The sequence below is a fragment of the Protopterus annectens genome, chromosome 5.part0, assembly GCF_019279795.1.
Source record: "Protopterus annectens isolate FY-2018-M chromosome 5.part0, PAN1.0, whole genome shotgun sequence".
NCBI classification, from domain to species: Eukaryota; Metazoa; Chordata; order Ceratodontiformes; family Protopteridae; genus Protopterus; species Protopterus annectens.
In genome coordinates this window covers 1,633,329,849-1,633,343,894 of record NC_056735.1, presented here as the reverse complement: position 1 = coordinate 1,633,343,894, position 14,046 = coordinate 1,633,329,849, and positions in this window count along the sequence as shown.

The window sequence follows — 14,046 nt, the reverse complement described above, 5'->3', positions numbered from 1 at the left end:
TGCAGTAATCTGTTGTCACACATTTCACAGACCATTCGATCCAGTGATGCAAACTGTAATATCTGCATAGCTGGCTTACTACCCAGTACACAACGGCATACACACTCATCTTGACACTCACCCAAGCTGACCATCAGTGAACCACAAAATCCTCACTTTTATAACTCTGAATGAATTAATACTTTCTAAAGCTCCCTGGGGTGTTATTGCCTAGTGATGCATGAAATGTTCAAAAATAACCCCTCCGTCTCTGTATTCACTTCTGAGCCCAGTATAAGATTTTCTATTTCCAGGGATGTCAGAAGAATTAAATGGCTTCAAAGCAAGCATCTACATTTCTTTCTGACTTTATGCCTAGTCCTAGATAATAATCTACCCAAAGTTGGTGGCTTTCCAATGATCCAACATTAGAAAATGAAACAGGCATTAAACCTGTTCACATATATGGAACAACCTGCCCAGAAACCTCTTTACCTCTGCATATCAAAAGACCACCATCTCACAAACTTATTGCAGAAATGTATGACAAAATCAAAGAAGATTAAGCCCATCAAGACACCAAATTATACCAATTAACTTAAATATAAAAGTAAATTTAATATCACAATATATAAGAGGCAAAAAAGTTCAGAGATAAGCAAACTGAATATTTCCCTTCTATCTAAGGCTATGCAGTATTGAAGTTAGTATACTTAAGTTCAAGGCATATAGGTGTAAAGCCTACCCAAGGTGAAATTTAGGAGACTTTACTTGTAAAATTGCAGATAATTTATTTAAGTAAATTAGTATACGTAAGTTCAAGGCATATAGGTGTAAAGTCCACCCAAGATGAAATTTAGGAGACTTTACTTGTAAAATTGCAGATAATTTATTTCAGTAAATTTTGGTGACAAGATTTACATTTACTAAAATCAAACCTTTCTTTTTAAATATATTTTATAATTTTTCTGTGCTACATAACACACACACACACACACACACACACACACACACACACACACACACACACACACACACAATCAGATAGCTAGATGAATTAATCACCTTAAATAAATAGATACATTTAGCACCTTATATAAATGAATGTAAGAACATTAACAACATCTTAAAAGAAATAATAACTAAATCTATATGTATATCTGTATATAATATATATAAATAGATAGATAAGTAGATATAGATATAGTTAGATAGACATATAGATAGATAGATACAGATGCATAAGATAGATAGATAAATATGAAACAGTTTCACTTTTTTACCCAAGATTATACCAAATAAGGATATAAATAATCTACATAGTGCCATCACTGTAGTGGAACACAAGGTAATGGTTGAGATTTTCATTTTTTAAAGATTATCTTCTTAGGAACTATTTCAAGTAATGCAGTTTCCTGTTGTTGGTATATGTTTATTCTTTCCAACAATCCAATACTGCACACTTTGATATAACTGTTGCTCTAACTCCCTAGCAGTTCGAAATGCAAGATAAAGCTATCTCTCATTATTGCTGAATTGTAAACACTCCTACCAACAATGAACTAATGGGGGAGGGTTTGAAATCTATAATGCCAACTTTTAGGCATATAATGAGGATTACACAGATGAATTATCACAGTGATTTATGTACCATATACAGAATTATAACTTTAATTGATTTGTTATGAAAGGAAATAAGGTTCCTTATTGTGTTAAAAAAGAACTGCGGTGGTGGTGCTGCGGTAGCGTTGTCGCCTCATAGCAAGACATTGTCCCGTTTGATTCTCAGCTAGATCATCTTCTGTGTGTAGGCATACATGAATGGGGCGTGCCTTCATTGAAGGTTGTGCATCAGGGCTGGTAACCCGGTACGTAAAAATCCACTACCAATCATTAGCGGACTGGAGTTCCGCTGTGGCAACCCCTAACCGGGAAAAGCCGAAAGACACAAACAAACAAATTGTTTTAGAAAATATTTCCACGAATTCTTACTTTATTACTCAACTTCAATTTAAAATATTTACTCATTTTGTATTCACTGCTATGTCAATTCTTATCTTAACTGAAATACCTATAGGTACTTTCTCTTTATTTCTAAGAAGTTCATTATTCTTAAAAGTATTATCAAAACAGTTGTGGCTCTTTGCATGTTCAACAAATAAGGTGTCATCCTTGTATGTAAATTTCTCACCATTGGTCAGTATTTTAACCGTGATAAATTTCATAGCCTAGTGTCCCAAAGTTTCATTTTTAAAATATAATTTATTAGTTTGTTCTGCTTAAAAGGAATATATATCCTAGAAAACAGGCTTCTTATTGTCAAGTTATAAGGTGTGTGGGTGTGGGTGTGGGGTACATACATGTGTAATTTAATTTCCTTTAAAAATAGTCAATTATAAGCAAACTTCTCTGTTTCCTATTATATGGCTTGCAAGTTTTGATATATTTCAACTACTATACTGAAAGTAACCTATATTTATAAGTAGGTGAGCAACTACATAACGGAATGATACCTCCATATGCTAACACATGATCAACTACCTCCGAGAAAATCCTGGAGCCTCATCTGTGTCACAGGAGCTTTATAACTATCCTTTTAACAGAGACAGTCCAAATGTTTGCTTGGTGGAGAGATTCGGTTCTGAATATGAAAAATATTTCACGATAACAAAAACATAATTCACCAAGAGGTCTAGCTACACAAGTGTGTGTTTATTTATCTATATATGTATTCAATTTTGTATCCGGTTTAGGGCACTGACCCGAATGTACCTATATAAATGACAGTAGGCAAGCGAGTTAACAAGAAATATTATGAATACAAACAACATGTTGTATGAATATAGCAGTAAATCAGTAACAGTAATAATAATAAAAGTACAGAGTATAAGAGACAATAGAAAGGAATGGTTAGAGTAAAGTTTGCAGAAGAAGAAATGAGTGAAACAGTGAAGTGATACAGCACAAGGTATAAAAGATAGCAAAAGAAAGGAAAGCGCACACGGAAGTTAACTATATTCAGAATATACAATGAGGAAGAGACCAGCCAATCACTAGGCTTGCAGTTCAGCTGAGGAGCCTAGCCCAATAATCCAACTGTCCCCAGAGGTCTCTCTACTTAAGTAACTTAACTTGCTCAGTCACACAATAGGCAAATGAAGGCTGAAAGACTCAAACCCAAACTACAGAAAGGAACTCATGAACAGCTCATAGTGTGTGTGTGTGTGTGTGTGTGTGTGTGTGTGTGTGTGTGTGTGTGTGTGTGTTGTGTCTGGCACACAGAAACTGTTGCCAAATACATGTGACTTACAATTTCTTAATTTTAGCTTTTGTGGCCTTATTAGTTTTATGATTTAAGTACACATAATGAAACACAAGCCCTCGCACGTACGACTGCCCGGCCAACCAACCTTGGAGAAAACACAAAAAAAGCCAGCAAGATAGTTCCACCATTTAATATAAGGCAAAAAAGAGGACAAACATGTCCAAATTCAAATACTCATACTAGTTTCGGCACAAGCCTTCATCAGTGAGTAAAAATTGTTAAACAATTCACTACCAACGTCAGTATAAATACTGTAGTGAACCAATAAGAAAATAGACATTCTCATAAGGCTCCTGAATCAGATTTAAAGCAACACAGCACAATTAATTTGAATACATGTGGTAATACATGTTTGCTTAAACCAATTGATCATACTTAATATAAAATGGTCTAAGAAAAGTCCACAAATACTATTTGTCAACATAATACTTAATATAGTGCTGTATTGGTTATGAAAATGAGTGGCATAAATGCAGCGTTTGAGGTAATATGGTACAACATTGATCAGCATATAAATTATAAATGGTCATTGAGACCCGGAGGAAAAAGGGCTCCTAGATGTGTAATCCAATATCTTTCTTTATGGCTTAAAATACCTTGCCATCCTGTCTGATTTTGCCTGTTACCTGTAATTTTGTCTATAATGGTAAACATAAACCTAGCACTGGGATGTTTAACTGTATGTAAATATAATGCATTAGATGTTTTGTGATTACGAATATCACTACGATGTTCCCCAATTCTGATACGTAATGAACGTGATGTCTTGCCAACATAAAATGACTTGCATTGGCATGTAGCCAAATATATAACCCAGCTAGTTGAACAGTTGCCAAAAACCTTAATGTCATATACTTTGCTAGTGTTGGAGCTCGTGAATTGTTTAAGCTGGTTAACTTGAACACAAGATATACAGTGTCCACATCTAACTCATCCCCCATGATGGTTAGTTGTTTATATTTAGCTGCCCCACTTTCTCTATGTTTATAATGGGAAAACAAAGTGCCCAACGTTTTGCCACGTCTAAATGAGAATGAGCACTGATTGTCTAGAATGCCCCTCAAAAAATCATTAGCTAGTAAGATGTTCCAATTTTGATTAACCACCTGCCTAACTGTTTGATGGTTTTTACCTAAGGTAGTGATCAATCTGATTTGAGGGCTATTGGTATTTTGGCTCTTGTCCCTGTATTCCAACAATGTCGTTCTTTCCTGTTTGTCGAATAAATCCTAGCAGATTCAATGTCAGAAGTACAATAGCCCCTATCCAAGAATCTTGTTTTTAAATCGGCTTTAGCTGCTGTGTAATCCTGTTGACAGGAATTAATTCTCCGAATTCTCAGATATTGAGATTTAGGGATGTTCCGGATGGTGTGACGTGGGTGCATACTCTTAGCATGTAACAGGGTGTTAAACTGGGGATATTTTCGATGAATTTTGGTATTAAGTGTGTTGTCACTGTTGCGATATACAGTGACATCCAAAAATGTTATCATCTCTCTATGAAATGTAAGTGAGAATTCAATCCCCCAAATGTTATTATTCAGATGTTCCAAAAATTCTTGAAGATATTCAGTATCCGCACGCCACACCATCCAACAATCATCTAAATATCTCCTCCATATGTCCATTTCCAAAAGGTATATATTGTGTAAAGGATTGTAAATCAGGCATTCCTCAAGGTAGGCCATAAAAAGATCAGCATAAATAGGGGCGAAAGAAGCCCCCATGGCCGTACCTTGAAGTTGCCAGTAACAATCACCTTGAAAATAGAACACATTTTTTGTCAAGACATGTTCTGTTAGACAAATAAGCAAAGTGTTGAAACCCGGAGAATACAGTTCTGCTTTAGCAAGCCAATATTCAACAGCCTGAAGCCCAGCCCAATGCGGAATACTGGTGTAGAGAGATTTTACATCCAAAGTACACATTATCCAATGGGGCTCTAGTTGACTATCCTGGATAATTTGCAAAAATTGTGTGGTGTCCTGAATTCTTGCTCTAACCAGGGGCAATAATGGTTTGAGAAATTGGGTAAGGAATGCGGACAATGGTTCAGTGAGGGAACCATGACCAGAGACAATAGGCCTACCTGGTGGATGTGTGAGAGATTTGTGTATTTTCGGTAGTAAGTACAAAATTTGTCTATCTGGATCTTTAACCTGTAAATGTTGAACAATTTTCGACGTGATTATACCCTCCTCCAATGCAGATTGTAAAAACAGATCAATCTCTTTCTTAAATTGCATAGTGGGATCAATCCCCATTTTCATATTGCAATGTCTATCAGATAGTTGTCGTAAACCCTCATTCACATAGAAGTCCATGTTCAAAATCACCACTGCGCCCCCCTTGTCTGCTTGAAGTATTGCTATATTTTGATTACTCCTAAGTTCTGATAGGGCCACTCTTTCTGTAGAAGTGATGTTATCTCTACTGGTAGCAACTTCAAAAAGGGGAAAATGTAAGTCCTTTAACACCGCTTGTTGAAAGATAGCTACATTTTTGTTCATGGGCGGCTGGAATGTAGATTTGTGAAAGGTAAAATCAGTAGATCTTTGAGCATTGGAACTATCCTGTTCAGAAAAAAACAGTTTAAGATTGAGTCTACGACAAAAATCAATGACATCTAATGAAGTTTGGTATTCATCACAAAAAAAGCTGGGAACAAAATTTAACCCTTTATTTAGAACTTGTTTTTGTTCTTGTGTGAGTACATGGTCTGATAGATTCAAAACATTTTCAAAAACTTGTGTGTTTACTTCAGTAGTGCCTGTATAAGTCCCGTCATGGAATCCGTAGATATGTTTGTTTCTATGTTTCCTCCCCCCTCTGGATTTCCTACCATGTCTTAAGGGTATTGAGTATTTGTTTTCTTCTTAAGTGGAGAATTGACAGTGTTGGCATATTCACCGTCAGTGTTAGATGACTCCTCCCCTGAGGTACTGGTTTGGAAGTGGTCCCTGTTTTTTAATATAGATCTGGGCCTTTTTCTGGTCCTGCCCCTGTTTATATTGGGGACAGTGTCCTGGAACCTCACAGTTCGTTGTGCTTGAAATGGATGTCCCTTTTCATAATCATTGATATCTCGATTGAATTTCTTTATTTTTCTATCTCTGATAGTTTTGTCATAAGAAGTTAGCTCCTTGGACAACCTGTCCAAATGTTCAAAATACTTAGGACTGGATTCATGTTTTTTACATTCATTTGCTAAATCCTTAACTTCTGAAAGACATAGTTCAATTGTTCTTTCATAATATGAAGCTAGGATTTTTACAAAAACCATGGAACCTTCTCTAAGTGCTACCTCCCATTCGTCCGTAAGCCTCTGTTCAGATCTGCTTACAAGTGGGTGCAATTTTATCCGTAATCCTCTAGGTGCCATATTTTTATGGAGATAGGCTTTGAATAACCGGAGATGCCAAATATTGGCTCTCAATCCCTTGAGGCCCTTTTCCAAATTCCGAAAAGAGACCTCACAATTGTCTATAGGATTTATAACAGGTTGGATGGGGTTGCTGCTTGGGGCTTGGTTAAGACCAAAAATTGCCAAGTCTTCCCTATCAGCACACAGCCCCTCCAGGATCTTGTCCAAATCCATGATATCAAGACGGTTGTTCAAGGAGCCGACTATGGAGAGTCCAATGAATATTACAAAAAAGTTAGTAGTGGCAGGACCAGAATGGCTCAGAGAGGTTGTATCAAAAAACACCAAATTTGGGGTATTACCAAGGCCAGTTTCAAATCAATATTCACCCAGTATACAGAATGAGGAGTCAAAAAGACAGTTTGGTTTGTAGTGTCTAACATACAAAATGTATGTCCAGAGATATGAAAATTGGCACAGATATAATATTATCAGTGTCCAAATCCATGCAAAAAACTAACAATGAACCCTGATCAATTGTTATCATATATACATTAGTAAAGAAACAGGAATGTTCCCTACAAACAACATGAATAATACGATTGATTAGAAATATAACCATAGGCTAACCTGAATAAGTCAATCATCTAGCTGTAGTAGGCACATCAATGAAGTTTGTTACTATCCAAATCTATTCTGAAACCTCCAAATCTGAATCATATAATGTCATAAACTGTCATAAAACAGCTTAATACACAACCAAAAAAAGGTTCATACACATAAGATATAACAGAACATGTCTTGACAAAAAATGTGTTCTATTTTCAAGGTGATTGTTACTGGCAACTTCAAGGTACGGCCATGGGGGCTTCTTTCGCCCCTATTTATGCTGATCTTTTTATGGCCTACCTTGAGGAATGCCTGATTTACAATCCTTTACACAATATATACCTTTTGGAAATGGACATATGGAGGAGATATTTAGATGATTGTTGGATGGTGTGGCGTGCGGATACTGAATATCTTCAAGAATTTTTGGAACATCTGAATAATAACATTTGGGGGATTGAATTCTCACTTACATTTCATAGAGAGATGATAACATTTTTGGATGTCACTGTATATCGCAACAGTGACAACACACTTAATACCAAAATTCATCGAAAATATCCCCAGTTTAACACCCTGTTACATGCTAAGAGTATGCACCCACGTCACACCATCCGGAACATCCCTAAATCTCAATATCTGAGAATTCGGAGAATTAATTCCTGTCAACAGGATTACACAGCAGCTAAAGCCGATTTAAAAACAAGATTCTTGGATAGGGGCTATTGTACTTCTGACATTGAATCTGCTAGGATTTATTCGGACAAACAGGAAAGAACGACATTGTTGGAATACAGGGACAAGAGCCAAAATACCAATAGCCCTCAAATCAGATTGATCACTACCTTAGGTAAAAACCATCAAACAGTTAGGCAGGCGGTTAATCAAAATTGGAACATCTTACTAGCTAATGATTTTTTGAGGGGCATTCTAGACAATCAGTGCTCATTCTCATTTAGACGTGGCAAAACGCTGGGCACTTTGTTTTCCCATTATAAACATAGAGAAAGTGGGGCAGCTAAATATAAACAACTAACCATCATGGGGGATGAGTTACTGGGTACATTTAGATGTGGACACTGTATATCTTGTGTTCAAGTTAACCAGCTTAAACAATTCACGAGCTCCAACACTAGCAAAGTATATGACATTAAGGTTTTTGGCAACTGTTCAACTAGCTGGGTTATATATTTGGCTACATGCCAATGCAAGTCATTTTATGTTGGCAAGACATCACGTTCATTACGTATCAGAATTGGGGAACATCGTAGTGATATTCGTAATCACAAAACATCTAATGCATTATATTTACATACAGTTAAACATCCCAGTGCTAGGTTTATGTTTACCATTATAGACAAAATTACAGGTAACAGGCAAAATCAGACAGGATGGCAAGGTATTTTAAGCCATAAAGAAAGATATTGGATTACACATCTAGGAGCCCTTTTTCCTCCGGGTCTCAATGACCATTTATAATTTATATGCTGATCAATGTTGTACCATATTACCTCAAACGTTGCATTTATGCCACTCATTTTCATAACCAATACAGCACTATATTAAGTATTATGTTGACAAATAGTATTTGTGGACTTTTCTTAGACCATTTTATATTAAGTATGATCAATTGGTTTAAGCAAACATGTATTACCACATGTATTCAAATTAATTGTGCTGTGTTGCTTTAAATCTGATTCAGGAGCCTTATGAGAATGTCTATTTTCTTATTGGTTCACTACAGTATTTATACTGACGTTGGTAGTGAATTGTTTAACAATTTTTACTCACTGATGAAGGCTTGTGCCGAAACTAGTATGAGTATTTGAATTTGGACATGTTTGTCCTCTTTTTTGCCTTATATTAAACGGTGGAACTATCTTGCTGGCTTTTTTTGTGTTTTCTCCAAGGTTGGTTGGCCGGGCAGTCGTACGTGCGAGGGCTTGTGTTTCATTCAGTTTGTTTTCCTCGCTGTTGGCGTTTCGTTTCACCGTTGGTGGGAGAGGACTCCTTCCCTGAGGCTACATTTTCGGATCTTACCAACGCCAGTTTGGATACGGCAGTATAGCTCTTTATTGAGGCTATTTGTTGATTTTACACCATTTGGACATTCTTATATGGCACTCCTTTGAGTCATCGTACATTGGTTTACATTCTGGACACTGAGTGATTTATCAGCCGCTTATAAGGTACTGTTTTTTCAGTGTTTTAAGCACCCAGCCCATTTTTTTGAGACGAGTTGGCAACTGTTACTTTGACTATTTCTCCGTTTCATGTGGGTTCTGGTTCTGTGTATGGCGGTTCAGGACTTAGTGGATACTTTCACATGAGGACAGGCTAAGAAGGAACCGCAGTGTATATGGAACTCATTTTGCTGATGGTCTCGGACTCAGTCAACACGGTCTGCCATTTTGGATGACCTGTTATATAGAACGACTTTGAAATACTGGAAAACGGCTCATTCCCTTTTTTTGTAGGATTTGGACATTATATTTTGTCTACCCAGCCTATTTTTTAGACGAGTTGGCAATTGTTACTTTGGTCATTTCTCCGTTTCATTTTGGGTTCCGATTCTGTGTATTGCGGTTCAGGACTTTGGGCCCCGCCATCTTGGAAACTATATCCTGGGTTCGACTTCAAGGCCATCTGTTATATTCAGTGGATATGTTCACATGAGGACAGGCTTAGAAGGAACCGCAGTGTATATGAAACTCATTTTACTGATGGCCTCGGTCGTAGTCAACACGGTCTGCCATTTTGGATGACCTGTTATACAGAACGACTTTGAAGTACTGGGAAACGGTTTATTCCTCTCTTTTTTTGTAGGATTTGGACATTATATTTTGTCTATTTACCTAAGGGACATGAAGCGACTATAGTTATCAGTCATTAGGATAACCCATCATACATTTTGAGCATATTTTATTCATACAATGTTTTGGGTACTTCTAGCTTGATGTTGGGGTCATATTGCCTGGTTGCATGATTTTCAAACATGTTGATTTTATGACCTAATTCGACACTACATTTTGTCCTTATAGTGATCTAGGTTAAATATATTTCTGGCCTTTTGAATTACATCTTGCTTGAAAACACTTTCTATATAGCATTGGCAGTTTTTACCATCACTGGATGGTCAGGGAGTCTGGATTTTGATATATAGCCGTGATATACTTACCTTGTTGCTGTCCCAGGAATAATATTTTTCCTGCTACAAGCATATCTAAATTTATTTTGCACTGTGATATTTGGGGACGACCAGGATTACAGTCTGTATGTATATTATATGATTGTTGCTCCAAATTTCCAAAGCATTTATACACCACTTTAGGTTTATATTATTTTCTATAGGTGAAAATTGTGAATACGTTTATAGGAATCACCTTTTTTTGTCCAGAACTCGACAGATGCCAACTTTATTTACATTTGTGATAACAATTCTCACACTCATTTTATGGACTGGTCATAGTCCTTCCTGTTGGTAACTGCATACTTACATCTTTGCAGGTTGCTGGGGGCTGAATTAGGACACATACTAATTTTTTTATACTTAAACACTTGTTCCTATATTTTGTTTACTGATACTTGACAGTATCATAATAATTGCTCCTGCCTCAGAAATATTTTTCCAGTTTATGGATCTATGAGGGATTTAATACTATGTATGCCTTTTCTACAAATGTATTGACATTATTGGTGCACATATCCTAGTGGAATTAGTGTCCAGGCCAGTGCACTGTCATATTTCATATATACATATTATCTATGTTATGTGTATGAATCTTTTTGATTTTGTACTAAGCTGTTTTATGACACTACATGATTCAGGTTTGGAGGTTTCAGAACGGATTTGGATAGTAACAAACTTTATTTATGTGCTTACTATAGCTATGTATGTCTTTTCTACAACTGTTTTGACATTATTGGTGTACATATTCTAAGTGGTATTAGTGTCTAGATCAGTGCACTGTCACATTTCATATGTACATACTATCTATCTTATGTGTATGAACCTTTTTTGGTTGTGTATTAAGCTGTTTTATGACAGTTTATGACATTATATGATTCAGATTTGGAGGTTTCAGAATAGATTTGGATAGTAACAAACTTCATTGATGTGCCTACTACAGCTAGATGATTGACTTATTCAGGTTAGCCTACGGTTATATTTCTAATCAATCGTATTATTCATGTTGTTTGTAGGGAACATTCCTGTTTCTTTACTAATGTATATATGATAACAATTGATCAGGGTTCATTGTTAGTTTTTTGCATGGATTTGGACACTGATAATATTATATCTGTGCCAATTTTCATATCTCTGGACATACATTTTGTATGTTAGACACTACAAACCAAACTGTCTTTTTGTCTCCTCATTCTGTATACTGGGTGAATATTGATTTGAAACTGGCCTTGGTAATACCCCAAATTTGGTGTTTTTTGATACAACCTCTCTGAGCCATTCTGGTCCTGCCACTACTAACTTTTTTGTAATATTCATTGGACTCTCCATAGTCGGCTCCTTGAACAACCGTCTTGATATCATGGATTTGGACAAGATCCTGGAGGGGCTGTGTGCTGATAGGGAAGACTTGGCAATTTTTGGTCTTAACCAAGCCCCAAGCAGCAACCCCATTCAACCTGTTATAAATCCTATAGACAATTGTGAGGTCTCTTTTCGGAATTTGGAAAAGGGCCTCAAGGGATTGAGAGCCAATATTTGGCATCTCCGGTTATTCAAAGCCTATCTCCATAAAAATATGGCACCTAGAGGATTACGGATAAAATTGCACCCACTTGTAAGCAGATCTGAACAGAGGCTTACGGACGAATGGGAGGTAGCACTTAGAGAAGGTTCCATGGTTTTTGTAAAAATCCTAGCTTCATATTATGAAAGAACAATTGAACTATGTCTTTCAGAAGTTAAGGATTTAGCAAATGAATGTAAAAAATATGAATCCAGTCCTAAGTATTTTGAACATTTGGACAGGTTGTCCAAGGAGCTAACTTCTTATGACAAAACTATCAGAGATAGAAAAATAAAGAAATTTAATCGAGATATCAATGATTATGAAAAGGGACATCCATTTCAAGCACAACGAACTGTGAGGTTCCAGGACAATGTCCCCAATATAAACAGGGGCAGGACCAGAAAAAGGCCCAGATCTATATTAAAAAACAGGGACCACTTCCAAACCAGTACCTCAGGGGAGGAGTCATCTAACACTGACGGTGAATATGCCAACACTGTCAATTCTCCACTTAAGAAGAAAACAAATACTCAATACCCTTTAGACATGGTAGGAAATCCAGAGGGGGGAGGAAACATAGAAACAAACATATCTACGGATTCCATGACGGGACTTATACAGGCACTACTGAAGTAAACACACAAGTTTTTGAAAATGTTTTGAATCTATCAGACCATGTACTCACACAAGAACAAAAACAAGTTCTAAATAAAGGGTTAAATTTTGTTCCCAGCTTTTTTTGTGATGAATACCAAACTTCATTAGATGTCATTGATTTTTGTCGTAGACTCAATCTTAAACTGTTTTTTTCTGAACAGGATAGTTCCAATGCTCAAAGATCTACTGATTTTACCTTTCACAAATCTACATTCCAGCCGCCCATGAACAAAAATGTAGCTATCTTTCAACAAGCGGTGTTAAAGGACTTACATTTTCCCCTTTTTGAAGTTGCTACCAGTAGAGATAACATCACTTCTACAGAAAGAGTGGCCCTATCAGAACTTAGGAGTAATCAAAATATAGCAATACTTCAAGCAGACAAGGGGGGTGCAGTGATGATTTTGAACATGGACTTCTATGTGAATGAGGGTTTACGACAACTATCTGATAGACATTGCAATATGAAAATGGGGATTGATCCCACTATGCAATTTAAGAAAGAGATTGATCTGTTTTTACAATCTGCATTGGAGGAGGGTATAATCACGTCGAAAATTGTTCAACATTTACAGGTTAAAGATCCAGATAGACAAATTTTGTACTTACTACCGAAAATACACAAATCTCTCACACATCCACCAGGTAGGCCTATTGTCTCTGGTCATGGTTCCCTCACTGAACCATTGTCCGCATTCCTTACCCAATTTCTCAAACCATTATTGCCCCTGGTTAGAGCAAGAATTCAGGACACCACACAATTTTTGCAAATTATCCAGGATAGTCAACTAGAGCCCCATTGGATAATGTGTACTTTGGATGTAAAATCTCTCTACACCAGTATTCCGCATTGGGCTGGGCTTCAGGCTGTTGAATATTGGCTTGCTATAGCAGAACTGTATTCTCCGGGTTTCAACACTTTACTTATTTGTCTAACAGAACATGTCTTGACAAAAAATGTGTTCTATTTTCAAGGTGATTGTTACTGGCAACTTCAAGGTACGGCCATGGGGGCTTCTTTCGCCCCTATTTATGCTGATCTTTTTATGGCCTACCTTGAGGAATGCCTGATTTACAATCCTTTACACAATATATACCTGGTGGAAATGGACATATGGAGGAGATATTTAGATGATTGTTGGATGGTGTGGCGTGCGGATACTGAATATCTTCAAGAATTTTTGGAACATCTGAATAATAACATTTGGGGGATTGAATTCTCACTTACATTTCATAAAGAGATGATAACATTTTTGGATGTCACTGTATATCGCAACAGTGACAACACACTTAATACCAAAATTCATCGAAAATATCCCCAGTTTAACACCCTGTTACATGCTAAGAGTATGCACC